A 14,768-nucleotide genomic window follows, 5' to 3' on the forward strand; every position below is an offset into this window, starting at 1 on the left:
TGAATATTCTGACTGTGCACAGATAAACACAAGATGAAATACAAAGCTAACTGCACATTGCTAACTGCAACTCCCCCCTCTTGGCATGTGTCAAAGGGTTTGTAGGCTTCCAAAGAAGCTAAAATAAGGAATTGGATAGTTTTCAAGCAATTTAAAAAGTTTGTGGAGAAGATGAAAATCTACCATATTTTTATGTGGGAATAATAAAAAAAAATAGTAAGAGTTGCTTTCATGTCAGCATTTATTCTGTGTTATTAATACATTCATGCTATGAAGAGACCATTCTACCGTTAACTATTGTTTGGGTTCTTCTGTGTTCATCTGATGTCAAAGCTACTACAACAACCTGTGGAGATTAGATTTTGTTGTTCTCCTGCTATTATCCTGTAATTTCCTAATTCATCTGATATAACAAAATTCACAGAGCCACACAGTAAGCTGGTCCTGAAACTCAGAGCAATATGTTGAACTGCAAAATAATGGTTTTTGGAAGGAAAATTTTTTAGGAACTACTGTTGCCTATTGAATCAGGATCAACTGGATGCATCCCATGAAGCTTCTTCAGCAAAGACTTACATAACATTAAAGATGAATTTTCATTCAGCCTGTTTTTATCTCTATATTATGTTGAGGCACATCAGTAGGGGAAGAATTTTGATGGTACAAATATCTATAGATGTATCAGAGTCAAGTGTAGTAATGAAATTACTTTTGGGCAGAAACTTTTTATGAATCTCTATCAGCTACACCATCACATGAGTTAAGTGCCAAACACACTATCTAAAATGTGGTGGTGAATTCATTGATTGTTGTCATTCATTCATTGTCAATGAATTCATTCATTTTGTTGTCACTAGCCCTTATATCTGCATTGAAAATTACTTATAGTTTTTTGGGGTAATTTTTCAGTAGTTACTAGGTTTGCTGTCTTTATTTACAGAAGTATATTTATGTTGGATGTAGTAACTTTGTTTTGGGAAAAAGTTAATAGCTTTAATGTCAGCACATCAGTAATGATATCTTCTAAATATTAAATGGTAGGTAAAAAGCATGAAAAAACAGAAACCAAACAAGTAATGGAATAATTTTGCATTAGGAACAGAGGGAAAAATAACATGGAAAATATTACTAGGCCATTAGGCAATTAAGTATGTGTTTATGTGTTCACTTAGCATGTGGGATACTGTGCCCATATGTAGTGACTGTAGACAAATTAGAACTCGGTGAAAGTAGGAAAAGCTCAGGGAAGGGAAATATTAACAGCATATGGAAGAAGAAGCAGCTGCTATGTGGGGAGGGAATACAAAATCTTGTTGTGTGAGGTACTCCCTGTTATCTGAAAGGAAAGAACGTACCCAAATTTGTGCCTGAGACGCAGCCACTTATTTCAGTTGAGGCTATAACCCGAGAAACATAAAATGTATAAGTCAGTCCTTAGTGAATTATTATCCTCTGAAAGTTTTTCTGCATTTCAAAGTTCAAGGTAGTATTTGCACATGGGTTTTGGTTCTTCTCTACTCTGAAATAGGATGGAAAATGATGACAGAGCAGGGCACTTTGTCTCAGACACTTTTTTTTTTTCTTTTTTTTCTTTTTTGAGAAGCAGAGGAGTGTCTTACTCAGAACATGTAATACAGAAAAGATCATAGACTAAACTTCTGCTGTGGCCCCCAGGAAGTCCTGCTGCAGCCTTTTGTTGTTGTTCTGTCCTGGTAGCTGTCTACTCTCACTCTGCATGGGTAAAAATGATAAGACTATGTGTAGAAACTGGAAGATCCAACTTCAGAAGTTCTTTCCAATTTTAGTGTTTTACCTACCCCAGGAATAATTCCTACACTTAATATTGGAAATTACTCTACAAAAGAATATCCTATCTTAAGAATACATTTTGTAGTAAAGAACAAAACAGATCAAAACCACATCGTATAGACAGCACGTTACAAAACATTGTGAAAATAATACGTAAAATTTCTTTCAGATCTCATTCTTCATGGAATCATTTTTGGCAATGTACGTTTTATAGTTGGTGGTGCCTTTCACTTGGGATACTCTGTGCCAGGGGCTGTGCTTGCTTACAGTTAAATGAATGTTCCTACTGCAGAGCTCATCCAGCCTTAGCACTGATCTAAAAAGAATAATTTCGATAGTTATTTTCCATTACCTGTCCCAGGGCAGATACAGTAATGAAACAGGCTGAGGATGACAAGTGATTCTAAGCTTTTCTTTAAAATAAAGTTTTCATCAAGCCTTAGTTTGAAAGAATATGGGTGAAACTTGTAAGAGTGAATGACAGACATGCAAAAATGGGCAATGCTTTGGTATTGCAATGCTGTGTGCCTTGCTGATGTATTCCATTGTTTGCATACAGCTAAGAGGTGGTACACAAAGCTGTTCTTCACATAGCCACTGACATAGTTACTAGAGACTTGGACACCCCAGTGATCACAGCCTTGGAGAAGACTCAGAACAAGTGAATCTGTGTGGTCACTTCACAAGCATCAGATGAAATTTAGTAGTTTTTTGGTTGTTTAACTGTAATTTTCAAATCAGCTTCTGACCACAGCTTAATTCCTCCCTCATTTCCATTATTTTATCTTAATTTGCCTTTCTTCAACACCCCATTTAGGCCAAGAAGGATTTGTTTGGTGATTAATCTGAAGTAGATGTAGGAATGCATTGGTTGGAGGGAGAGCAATACGTGCCACTCTCTGGGTTCCAGCCTGACCGAGACTTGACCCTTTTGTGCTTTGCTGTGTTTTTGTTTTTGATTTCAGTAAGTTTTGATGATGACGCTGTTCAGAAAACAGAGCAAAAGTCTATTGTTTTCTTAGATTATCTCCTCAGATGCACCCCTGAAGTATATTGCTTGGTCTGACTGCAGATCAACCACAAATGCTAAAGAAAATAATACTGTGGGAGCCTGAAAGTGAAGATGCCATTCAGAGTAGTCACAGACACTTTGATGTGGGCACTAACTATATTTCCTGTGTTTCTTCACTCTAAACATAGCTTTGTCTTTAACTATTTTCACCCAGTCTCTCAGGCCAGATCTCCATGCCATGGAATGACAGTGTATAAATGCTGGGCACCTGATGATTTGGTATGTACTGTTCCATAACTTAGGCCACTAGTGCCTAAAACAAAGGCATAGATGTGGAAGGATCAAACTCAAATGCATACAGTGGTCACTAAGGAGTTTGAAACTCTGGGATTCATTTCACTGGCTATAGAGACTGGTACTAGCCAGTAATCCACACCTCCAAACTCAGAAAATTAGGTACTTTAGAGTTTAAATCTGGCACACGTATAATTTGAGTCAATCCAAGAGACTTGTTATGGCAGAGTAGTTGGAGATAAAGGAGTGGGAAATGCCTTGTTTTAAGAATATTATATCTTTGTAGTGGAGCGTTAGGGGTCAGGTTTGTTCCTTTTTTACTTACAGAAAATTTCCCCATGAGTTACTAGGAGACTAAGTACTGGGTGCTTGACCAAAACAAAAAAGGTGGCCAAAGTTGGGAGGGGAAGATAACATGAGTTTTAGGGCAGGAAAAAGGACAGGGCTGGGGTCAGCTTCTCTCTTGCTCTCGCCATCAGAGCGAGGACAGACAGGCTGTTCCTTGCTGCGGGAGGAGTTTGCTGCCACCACCAAAGTCCGGTCCTGGGAAATGTACCATCATCTGCTTGTGTGCCCTGGAGCTCTGAGCTCCTCCTCCTGCCCTGCTGGGCCGACCCTGTCCCGTGCCGCTGCTTCTTCGGCACTGCTTTGAGGCTTTTTGCTACGCTGTAGCCCTGCACCCTCTGCCCTGCCAGGACATCCCTGACGTTCCAGCTATCACCGTACAGCTTCTGATATCATCCACCAACCCGGGATTTTTCCACCGTTCCAGCTTGGTGCTCTCGGAGTCCCAAGAGGTCAGACTGCCCCGGGCTTTGTGAAACAAAGCTCCCCAAGGTTCCTGGTTCTGTTTACTACTAGTGCTGTAGTTGTTGTTTGTTTGCCTTGTTATACATACTAATAAAAACAGTTATTCCCATCCCCATACCTCTGCCTGAAAGCCCCTTTAATTTTCTAAATTATAATAATTTGGAGGGAGGGGATTTGAATTCTCCATTTCTAGGGAGGCCCTGCCCCTCCCTGGCAGATACATGTCTTTCAAACCAAGACATGGAGGAATTGAAAATATTTGTCTTCTGCCACGCTGTAGCATTTTCTTCATCTGTCTACTGAGCTGGGTAAAAACATGCTGTAAATCTGTTTGTGCAGAAAAGAGATTGATGTCTAAAAAGTTATGAATTGCATATGTGCACAAATTCTTGACATGTTCTTATCAGCACTACAGTAGTCATTAATATGTCCCATACTTTAGGTATTGTCATCTCTTTTTCTCTCTCTGAATGAATAAGTCCCCTCTTATTTCACGTGCCATGAATATTTTTCATCCACATTTTTTTTGTTCCTTTTGGCAGCTATACTTCCAAGTTGCACCAGCCAGATGGGTTGGGATGGTCTTTAAGAATGCTGTGCAAGACATAAGATAATTGAAGAGTCCATATCACAGTAAAAGATTCAAAAGATCCACAGAGCCTTCTTTTTATTTTCATTAATTTTGTCTTTATTACCACTTAGGGGAAAGAAAGATCAAAGCTTTTGTGGAAAATGGAGGAGTACTGTTCAGGTGTTTTTACCTTAGTGGTCATCATGCAGAGCTGATATGACTACTCCTCCTCGTCCAAGTTTCCCCCCTAAATCTCTGTTGAGCCTGGTGTCCTGACTGCACTAATGCCTCCACAGTGCCAGTGCCAGTGTGCCCATCTGCAAAACTACCAGAACTGTTTGGATCTCCTGTCTCCAACTATAGAGGCAGGAAAATCAATGTTGTTATGGGCAAATAGAAGGATTCATGGAAGTCTAAACCTGAAGGAATTGGAAGGACCATCAGAAAAGTGTAAGAATGGCCCAGCAGAGTCATGCTGGCTCAAGTCCAAAAGTGTGGCAAACCTCCTTGACTATGCTGAAATCCCCTAGGAAATACCCAGAGCAAAATGTGGAAGAATTAAGGTTGGTCTGCCAAAAACTTCCACAGCATTTTTGAGTAAAGTACAACTGAAAGATGGTTTTGTGGGAATGTAGTACGAAGTAGGATGTGAAGCAAGGCAATAGCCTGGGAGACAATCCAGTTAGAAAGGACACAAACAAGCAGGAGAAGAGGACCACAGTCCATGGTGGAGGGGCAAAGTCACAAGACAACTTGATAGGTAGAAAGCAATGTAGAATACATTAAAAAAAAGAAATCACGAAGGGAGAGAGGGAAATAGGGTCACAGAGGATGTCCCAGCATAAGGAGCTTGATGTAAGCCAGAGAAAACTAGAAAGTACTATTTCTGCTTTACTTTCCACTTGGTTTTCCATCAAGTGGCTTCACTGGCCAGTTTCAGTGGTTGGCTCTTACCTTTTATTGCAATAACCAGAGAAAAGTGGTTAATAAACAGACTATCCATAGTTTTGTTTCCATCATGATCTCTCACAGTCATCTCCTCTCAGAGAAGAATCCTAGTCAGTCTAGAAGCCAAGTCATATTCCTCACCTTCCTCATCTTCCATTATTTGTTTTCTGGCTCCCTTTTTAGAGTGGCCTACCAAGGAGAGGAAAGTACTAGATTTCATTCTGTATTTTCAATATTCACTTCCATATTGTTTCAATCTATTCCATTCCTAGCTCTCCTCAGTTAGACAGAGGTAAATTACCACCTCTTTTTAATAATGTTGAAGAAAAAATTTTGACTGAGTCAAAGTCTGAACTCAAAAAACACAGCCCATGAAAAACTATTGCTCCTACTCTGGAGAAAATACTATGTTCAAAACCATATAATGATTTTATAAAAGAATGTTCTTCACATCCATTTTCTTGAAAAGGAAAAAAAGAAAGGAAAAGAGCTGTCAGGGTTAATTTAATGACATTATGTCATCAGCACACAGAAAAGGTGCATAGCAACAAGGGCAAGAGAATCTGATACAGAACTTACTACATTTGTTGTCTGCTTTGTCTGTTGGAGGCTTGGACAGAAATTAAAGCACCCATGTGGTGGCTAATAATGAAGGATAGATTTATTAGCAGTGGAAATGGTCCTAAACTTTTACGTTCTTAATATTTAAGGGACTGTCTAGATGTAGATTTTTTTGGCTGAGGTGCAGTTTGGAACAGTTTCTGGCTTTGGCGTTTTTTCTTGTGTTTGAAGGCATTTGAATTCTATTTTGCTGTACGCTTGATAGACATGTATATACTGCAAGGACAGGCAAAAAATATATGTAGTGGTTTGAAAGCAAAACCAGTGAGAGACTCCAAGTCAGAAATATTATTTAAGGGGGGGGGGAGGGAACAAACAAACAAAAAAACCCCCAAAAAACCCAAAAAAACCCCAGAAAACCCAAACAAACAAACCAAAAAACCCCACAAACAAACAAAAAAACCCCAAAAAACAACAACAACAAAAAAACCACACACACACAAAAACAAAACAAAACAAAAAACAAACAAACAAAAAAAACCAAACAAAAAACCAAAAAACAAAAAACAGTAATACAAAAGACCACTGATAGAGTCAGAATACAACCTGAGCAGGGTCATGGAAGCAGTCCAGATGAGGTGGTCTTCTTGAAGCAGTGATCCCGTAGAAACGTCTGGAAGCTCTTGTCCTCTGGGAATACAGGGGGTAAGGGCTCCCTGTACTGTCTCAAATCCCAGATTATATCCAGGTGGGAATGCTTGGCTCCTCCCCCTGGGCAGAGCATCTCACAATGAGATGATATCATTCTGTGAGTCATGCAGGGGGTCCCTGATGGCCCATTAAACAGAGATAGCTCCCGGAGGGAGTTACCTATGAGTCATGCAGCAAGGCATTGATGGGGACATTAACAGAAGATGGTCCCGAGGGAGAGGGCAAAGGAAACACTGTCCTACCTGGTTTCAACAGCTCATGAAGGTGGTGATAGAATACATTGTTTGGGCACATCCTATACTGCAACCCAGGACAATATACAAGTGTATATGTAGAGAGATTGTATATAATGAAAATTTGTTGGTGACCTTAAATTCAGTGTAAATTTTTCAGATTAAATACTTCATCATTTTTCCTGAGCTAGAAAAATATTATAGTTAGTTGCATTTTCCTCCAAGGAAAGACATGCCAAAAAAGCAATCCCAGTAAGTATACAGTACTTCATAAAACGTTCCTAAAACTGTTTGTTTTTCCTTTATCAAAATCATGTAAATCTTTGACAAAATCCATAACAATGCAGAGAACTTACTCTGGTTAATATTTATACTAAAAGTATGTTTGCCTGTATATTCTGGCAGTCATTATATCTATCCTCTTCCGCAAGTCCTTTGAACTCATACAATTATTCTGGTTGGCCAATTATCTTCAACTGTGTCTTGGTTTGGAAAGAGAGGTGTCTGCCAGGGAAAGACGGAGCCTCCCTTGGAATGGAGAATATAAACCCCCTCCCTCCGAATTATTATAATTTTGAAATTAGGGGTCTCTCAGGCAAAGAAATAACAATAGGAATAACAGTTCTTTACTAGGAATTAAAAAATAAAAATGTAGTAGTACCAAAAAAGCAAATAAACAAAAAAAACCCAAAACAAAACAAAAAACAAACAAACAAACAAAAAACACTGACAGAGTCAGAATACAACCTGACACCCTGTTGGTCAGGGTGTTGGGAGCAGTCCATTTAAGTCCTCCTGGAGTGACAGATGTGGTTCTGTTGGAGCAGAGATGATCCTGTAGAAGGGTATAGTTTTCCTCTGAAGGTCCAGTGGTGGTGAGATGGGTCTGGTGTTCCTCTGGTAATCCAGTGGAAACAGGCTGTCCTGGTGTTCTGAATCTCAGATCTTATCCAGGTAGGAATGCTTGGCTCTTCCCACTGGGTGGAGCATCTCACAATGGGATGATGTAATATTATCAGTCATGTGGTGAGCCTCAATGCCTCATTAACAGAAGATATCCCCTTGGAGGGAGGATGGGTTGTGGAAGAGATAAAGAAGACTGCCCCACCTGGTTTTAACAGCCAGGCCATTAACAGAAGACCCCCTCCCCACCAGAGTTATGAGGAATGGGTCATAGAAGAGATAAAACACCTGCCCAACCAGTTTCAACAGACAGCAATAGATTACATACTTTTGGTTACATCTTGCATTGCAACCCAAGAGAAACTGTGATGTCTTTGAAAAACTGTGTTCTTGCAATTTTCCCCAAAACTGCTGCAAGTCTCTCTCCCAGGAGACACAACAAAGTTGAGATTCATTGATTGTCTTCTGGAATGTGGTGTCCATAACACAGCCTCCAATTGGTCATTCCCAGATATTTAGTCTGTAACCTCAGGACTTAAAACAGAAGAACTTCTTTTCTTGGACTGAAAATCTGTTAGGTAAAAAGGAGCAAAGAGGCAGAGATTCAAACATATATTGGTCTCCAAAAGGCAGGCTGCTCAACAATCAGACTTCTCTGAAGTGTGTCAAGATCACCACTCAAAGTGAAGACATTTTCACTACCCTAAACTCCACCAACAGAATAAAGAACTTACACTGTGGTCCCAATAGCAAAAATGGGAAGGAGAAGCAGGAACTGGACAGTCAGGGCCATGTGCATTTTTTTATCTGCGCATGTCTTTGAGAAAGAGAATATTGGAAGAAAGCAAGTTTGTTTTCTTCTCTTCAGAAAGGTGACTGTGATTAGAAATGCCTGTGTGAACAGAGGTAAAGGGGTGTCCATATTAAACCTCACTTCTTCATTATCCTTCCACCCAGTAACCAAATGTCCTCATTTCTTTTCACCAAGCCCATCTCAAACCTCAAAATTCTCTGCCATTCAATCCCCAATCCATTTTAAAATCACCTCTCAGACTTCCCATTCTTCCCTATATAGAAACCTCCTCTGAATATGCAGCCTTGCAGCCAGATACTGCCTTGGCAGGTGCTGTAGTCCTCTTGCGTGTACCCATGCCTACTTTTTCTCCTGTTCTATAAGCTGAATACAAGTTGCACATACATCAAAACAAAACTCAGAAAAAAAGAGACGGCAACAGGACCAGGTGCAGAATAAAATATATATGCTGTAGCTCAGTGTTGTGAAAAATGACTTCCTATTCACAGGGCTCAACTCTGAGTTCAATTTGCTAGGCTACTTAGCTTAGTTGACACTGCATCATTGCTTTACCAAAAAGAATATCTTAACATAAAAACAGGGTTATCTTACAGTGATAGTTGCTCAATATTTCTACCTCCTTTCTGGCAGTCTGCAGCCTAGGCACTTTTGAATTGGAGGTTACGTCTGTATCTTCCTGTTTAATTGCCCCTTGTGAACTTCCATTAATTTGTTTATTTATATTTTAAAGCTTTTTGGTATTTTGATTTCTACAGCATGTGGGAGGCGGGAGTTCCTCAGTTTTTTCTAAGCAAGAAAACCACTTCGGTAAGAAGTACAAGCTTGATTTCCATCATGGCACTAGAACCAGGACTGCAATTAATGTGTGAGGGAAGCAAAGTTCAGTTTTATCAATTTCTGGTCCAAGCTGTAGCCTGCGAAACCAAACTCACAGGATATAGAGGTAGTAAGTACCAGACTCCAGAGAGATACAGGTAACAACCTATTATTAAAACAAAATCACCCCATGGCTTAGCAATATTTGTCGTGCTGTCTTCCAGCTACACTCAGCTGACTCCAAAAGCTAGTTGTTAGAGGAAAGGAAATATTTCTTTTCCCAAAAATAGTGAGGTTGGGAAAAGGAAGTATCAGCTCAATGCATGGCTCAAAAAACTTCTCTCCTGGTGGGGTAACACAATCATGCAGCCACATAGTTACTTCTTAAATGGTGGTTAAAAAGTGGGTTTTTTTTCAATCACTAGGAAAATGTAACCACCTTATCAAGCACTGGTGAAGCTTGAGGGAGGAATGTGTTGTCCTGGAATTCCTCAAAAATCCCTTCAAATATTTGTGTTATTGCATTTCAGCTGGATTCCTTTTAAAGTTCTCTCCTTGACTGCCCAGAGCATTTCTGTTGTCTAGTCCTTCAAATAATTGTCCTGATAGAAACTCAGTTCTTAGAAGTTTTGGGTTTTTTTCTTTTCTGAGGGAAAACGTGAAGAGAAACAACTGCCTGGGATAAGCTGTTTCTTATCTTCATCTTGTAAAACTGCTCCAGGAAAGCTAATTACAACATGTAAGACAGGGCAAAGAAGCACCAGAAAAGGAAAGGAAAAAGAGGCCTTGAAACCCACGAGCAGTCAGAGAGAAGTCCTGGCCTTTATAGTTTCTGTCAACAGCAGGAGAAGCCTGGAAAAGGTTGTACAGTGAAATCTGTGGCTCTGTGATTCATTACTTCAAGGGGAGGTTTAACATAGCACAGGAGGCTGAGCAGCCCCAGCATTTCTGTGTCTGGGACAGAGTTGCTTGGACTTGTGGCAGTTGGACAGTGCTCCAGGATCACAATCTTTCCCAGGCAGCAGACCTGAGCTTTAAATACCTAGACTTTTCTGAAAAAAACCCCAACAAACAAATAAACAAAAGGAAAAAAAAAACCAACCAACAACCACCAAACCCATCCCCCCCAAAAAACCCCCAAACAAACAAGCCAAAACAAAAAACAAACAAACAAAAATCAAAACTACCAACAACAACAAACCATACCAAAAAAACCAATCCCCACTGACAGGGTTTCAGCCTCCCTGCTGCACCTACACTCTGGCATGGCTCTCAGAACTACGGTCCATGTGGCAGCAGTTGGGAATCATGACATCGAGGGACAGCAGAGTGCTACTAATAAGATAAAAAGCGGGTTTATTGCAAGTGTTGTCAGCAATATGGTGGTAACATCAATACATGTTTGTGAATCTTCCTCCAGGGTATTTTTTTTCTGGTATAAGTAGCTTTGTGTTGTTTCCTAGCAGACAATTAGGTGAAGTGCAGTTGCATTGTGGTGTTATTTTCATCTGCATCTTTGAAACCTCAGTGAGTACAGTGTATTTCTGCCAGGAGATAAAGGGTGGTGATTTTTGAAAAGCATCTTGCTGTGAGGGTAACTCTGGAAAAAATCACCCTGAATCACACTTGGGTGCTTGAGAGCTCTCAGCATTAGGGACCTCACAGAGGGTGGAATTCAATGTACAGATTCCCAGGGGAAATCAATCAACATCTTTCCCTTGTATCACAAGAATTCCCCCTCCCCACCCCCCCCCCCACACCCCCCACTCCCCCCCCCCCCAGATTTGAAGAATGTTCATTTTAAAACAAGATATTGAAAAAACATCTTCCCTTTTACTTACATATGAGCATCCTAGTCCCAGGTTTTCCCTTTCTCCTCCAAGTGCTGCTGATGAGCCAGACAGCTGAAGCAGGAGGTGTGAGCTTGAGCAAACCCTTCATATTGTGGTGCTTCTGTTTTCCCTCTTGTATGAAAAGACCATAGCAATTCTTACCTAGCTTACAGTACATTGAGAGGCTTATTATTTTCCAAGGACTGATGATCTTGGTCACTGCTAAATCAGTAACAAGCACTTTTTTGTGCTTTTCTGTTTGTTTTGGTTTTGTATCTTTTTTTTTCCTTTATTCAAGCCAGTTCAAGTTCCTGCAGCACTTTGTAGCCCTCTTTTACTTTTCACCTTTAAAATTTTAAAGTCATTATTTAGGTCATCATTTTTAGTCTTCTCTTCAGGTCCTACTTAGTGTGAATGTGCAGTCTCCTCCAGTTCCACAAACTCTGTACCTTGTCCATTTAGTCCCACTGTGGAGCTTGTCAGATTGCTTTGAGAAACACCCAGGCTCAGCAATGGTGCACCACAGCCCCTTCCTTAGCCCAGCAGTAACATCCGCAAAGAATTCCCCTCTGCAAGTGAGCCATGGTGACCTCTCCTTCCTGAAGCCATGCTGGCTATTTTCTGTTAATCTGCTCTTTCCCAAATGTTCTCCTTTTTGACTCTTTTAAGAGTATCAAAGGCTTTTGTTCACAACTCATGTCAAACTGTCTAGTGTGTAGTTTCCTACAATGTCTCTATAGGTTCACTTTTAAAGTTATGCCATTACGCATTAGTCATCCTTTTTCCTCAGAGACCAGCTCCGAACTCAGTAAACTTATGAAAACATCTACCAAAGTCTCTCCTGTTCCTATTGTTATTCCATTCAGTATTCTCTGATGAATGCAGCACCAGAGTCCCAAAACCTGGTCCTGTGGAAGGTCCCCAGGTACATGTCTCATTTTGTTACAGCCCTGCAGTTCAAAGAGTGCATCTAGAGGTGCCAGAGGAGATATTCTGGCTTTGCACAGCTCTTAGTGACCCCAAAGACTGTCCAGAGAGCCTTTAAAATACAGTTTCTGGTATTATGAACACAGCAGCCTCCAGAGAGATGCTTTAATTTACTCTAGGTCTCTTGTATATTCAACTATATCACAAGGCAATAGCTAAATATCAGTTCCTTAGGAGGACTCCAATGTTGCTTTTTCTGTTCAAGTAATTAATTTACCATCTTCTCTTGTAATTATTTACATCCATGACAATTTGAATTCTGCTCTTTGGAGACACAAAAGGACGAAAAAACCCTGTCATCTGAGATCTTTGTCAGATTCTTTGATTTCTCTACTTCAGCACTTTTGTATAGCCTGTTCCCATATTCACTATGTATTTCCTGAGTTTATTACGTGTGGTTTTGGAATAATCACCATTCCGATATTATGCCTTATGTTATTGAGATGTTCTCTTTCCTTCATTCAAATGGACTTGCCAAATGGGATTTCTGTATCAATGTTTTTTCCTATCTCAGTATTTACACTTCTGCTTTTACAAATAAATATTTATATTCTGCAAGATATCTTCCCCTGGTATTTTCAAATATAAATTAATTTAATAGATGAACCTATGAATGGAGTATAAATACAATTGTAAAATTTATAGTAATGTATGAGATTTGAAAACATGCATTTTAAATTTGGGATCAATGGGAGAAATGAAGAAAAGCAGAATGTCTTATATTGAGATTGATAATGAAAAGTTACTTTGAAGGTGAGTTTTTTACTGAAGGATTAGTAAGAATGCATACTGGATGTTTAAGGGAACTCATTTTCCATCTATACTGCAATAAGTCCTTTTCATTGCTTAGCATAGACAAAAGATACCTTGACATAATTCCTTATAGCTTCCCAGGACTTCAGAAAGGCCAATATTTTCCAGACTGGCATAGTCTTGGGCCTCCTGCATCTGCCTTCATGGGACTTGGTGGATGTTTATATGTCTTACCTGTAACCTGTCCCAACACCACTTTTAGAGGAATATAATTGGAAATTATTTCTGCTCTGTCACTCTATTTATCTTTTACTAAGCCAGCAGTGATTGCATGTTCTTTGAGGACTTCCTCTATTTTTGGATACATTTCTGTATTGCTGGTAGTTGGGGAAGGCAGGATGTTTGTCTTTTTTTGCTTCTGTTTTTGGTAAAAGTCAGTTTGAGTTCAAGGCCAGATGGAACATGTTCTTGGAAGAAAAACCAGTGAAGATTATTAAATACACAAGCACCATATCCTAATCAAGAACTCCCAAACTGAAAATAGTCGAAGAGTGGCACATTACTAATGGGAAATTTCAAACGTGCTTGTCTTTCTTTGTCTTCTTTAGGTATCCATGTGACTACCACAGTTGGAAAAAGGATGATGTGTTCAATGGCCCATTGCTGTGATGTGTAATGCCTTTCTGTCATTTCTTCTAGTGCAAATTTTTTTTTGACAACACAAAATGGATTTGTGTTTACCTGATTACTGCTCCCCACAAGGAGAGCAGTTCAGGTACTTGGCTACACTGTAAATGTGTCCAGAGACATTTAGGACATTTCTACATGACTGTGAAATGTAATGGAGATCTTCCTTTAAAAGTCAGAGCCAAAGAAGATGATCTACAAGAGACTTATGCCCTTCTGGGGAGGTGGTAAGAGGCCAGGTGAGTGACTCTCAGGTGCTGACGGTGATATGTCTGTTCAGGCACTCAGATCTCACCTAAAGGCTTGCAGTGTAGTCAAGAAAAATATGTACCCTAAAAGGTGGGATTTATCCAGGGTGTCTTAGATGTGCACCTCCAGGTGGATTAACTCACACAGATCACATGTCTGCCTCTTGGTGTTAGAGGGGTTATAGGGCTTCTGGATAAGTACCTAGAGATGCAAAGTTTGGAGACAGAAATGCCATGAACCATTTCTTTTGCCTCCTATCTTCTATCAGGGTTGACTCTGTTAAGAAAAGAAATATGCAAACTCTCAGGCTGGATGCATATGTTGTCTCCCTGACACAGCAGTCCCAGCTGGTCACTCTAACCCCAGTTAGCCAGATATGTGACCACTCCTTCCTGTTAAAATGTGTAGGTGTGAAATCCCTCCAGGTAGCATCAGTCAACAGAAAATATTTGGGCTGCATATATTATCAATATACTCACTGAACCTTTCTCAAAAACATTGAATTGGAACTCTGCTCTAGGTTCCTGCTTGCAATGATACATGTACCTATTTATTAAGTTGACTTCATTGTCAGGCTTTTCTTCCCCTATATATATACACATATATAATTCTCTATATACATATATATATATATGTGTGTGTGTGTGTGTGTGTGTATATGTGTGTGTGTATATATATATATATATATACACATTCTCAAGAGATTTTTCCTTCTTATTTTCAGCAGCTGGAGACAAACAATAGAATGGAGACCTTAAAGGACTTTTAATGCACTGCA

This window comes from Chamaea fasciata, unplaced genomic scaffold, assembly GCF_029207755.1.
Source record: "Chamaea fasciata isolate MVZ Bird 193981 ecotype frontalis unplaced genomic scaffold, bChaFas1.0.hap1 SCAF_1, whole genome shotgun sequence".
Taxonomy (NCBI): domain Eukaryota; kingdom Metazoa; phylum Chordata; class Aves; order Passeriformes; family Sylviidae; genus Chamaea; species Chamaea fasciata.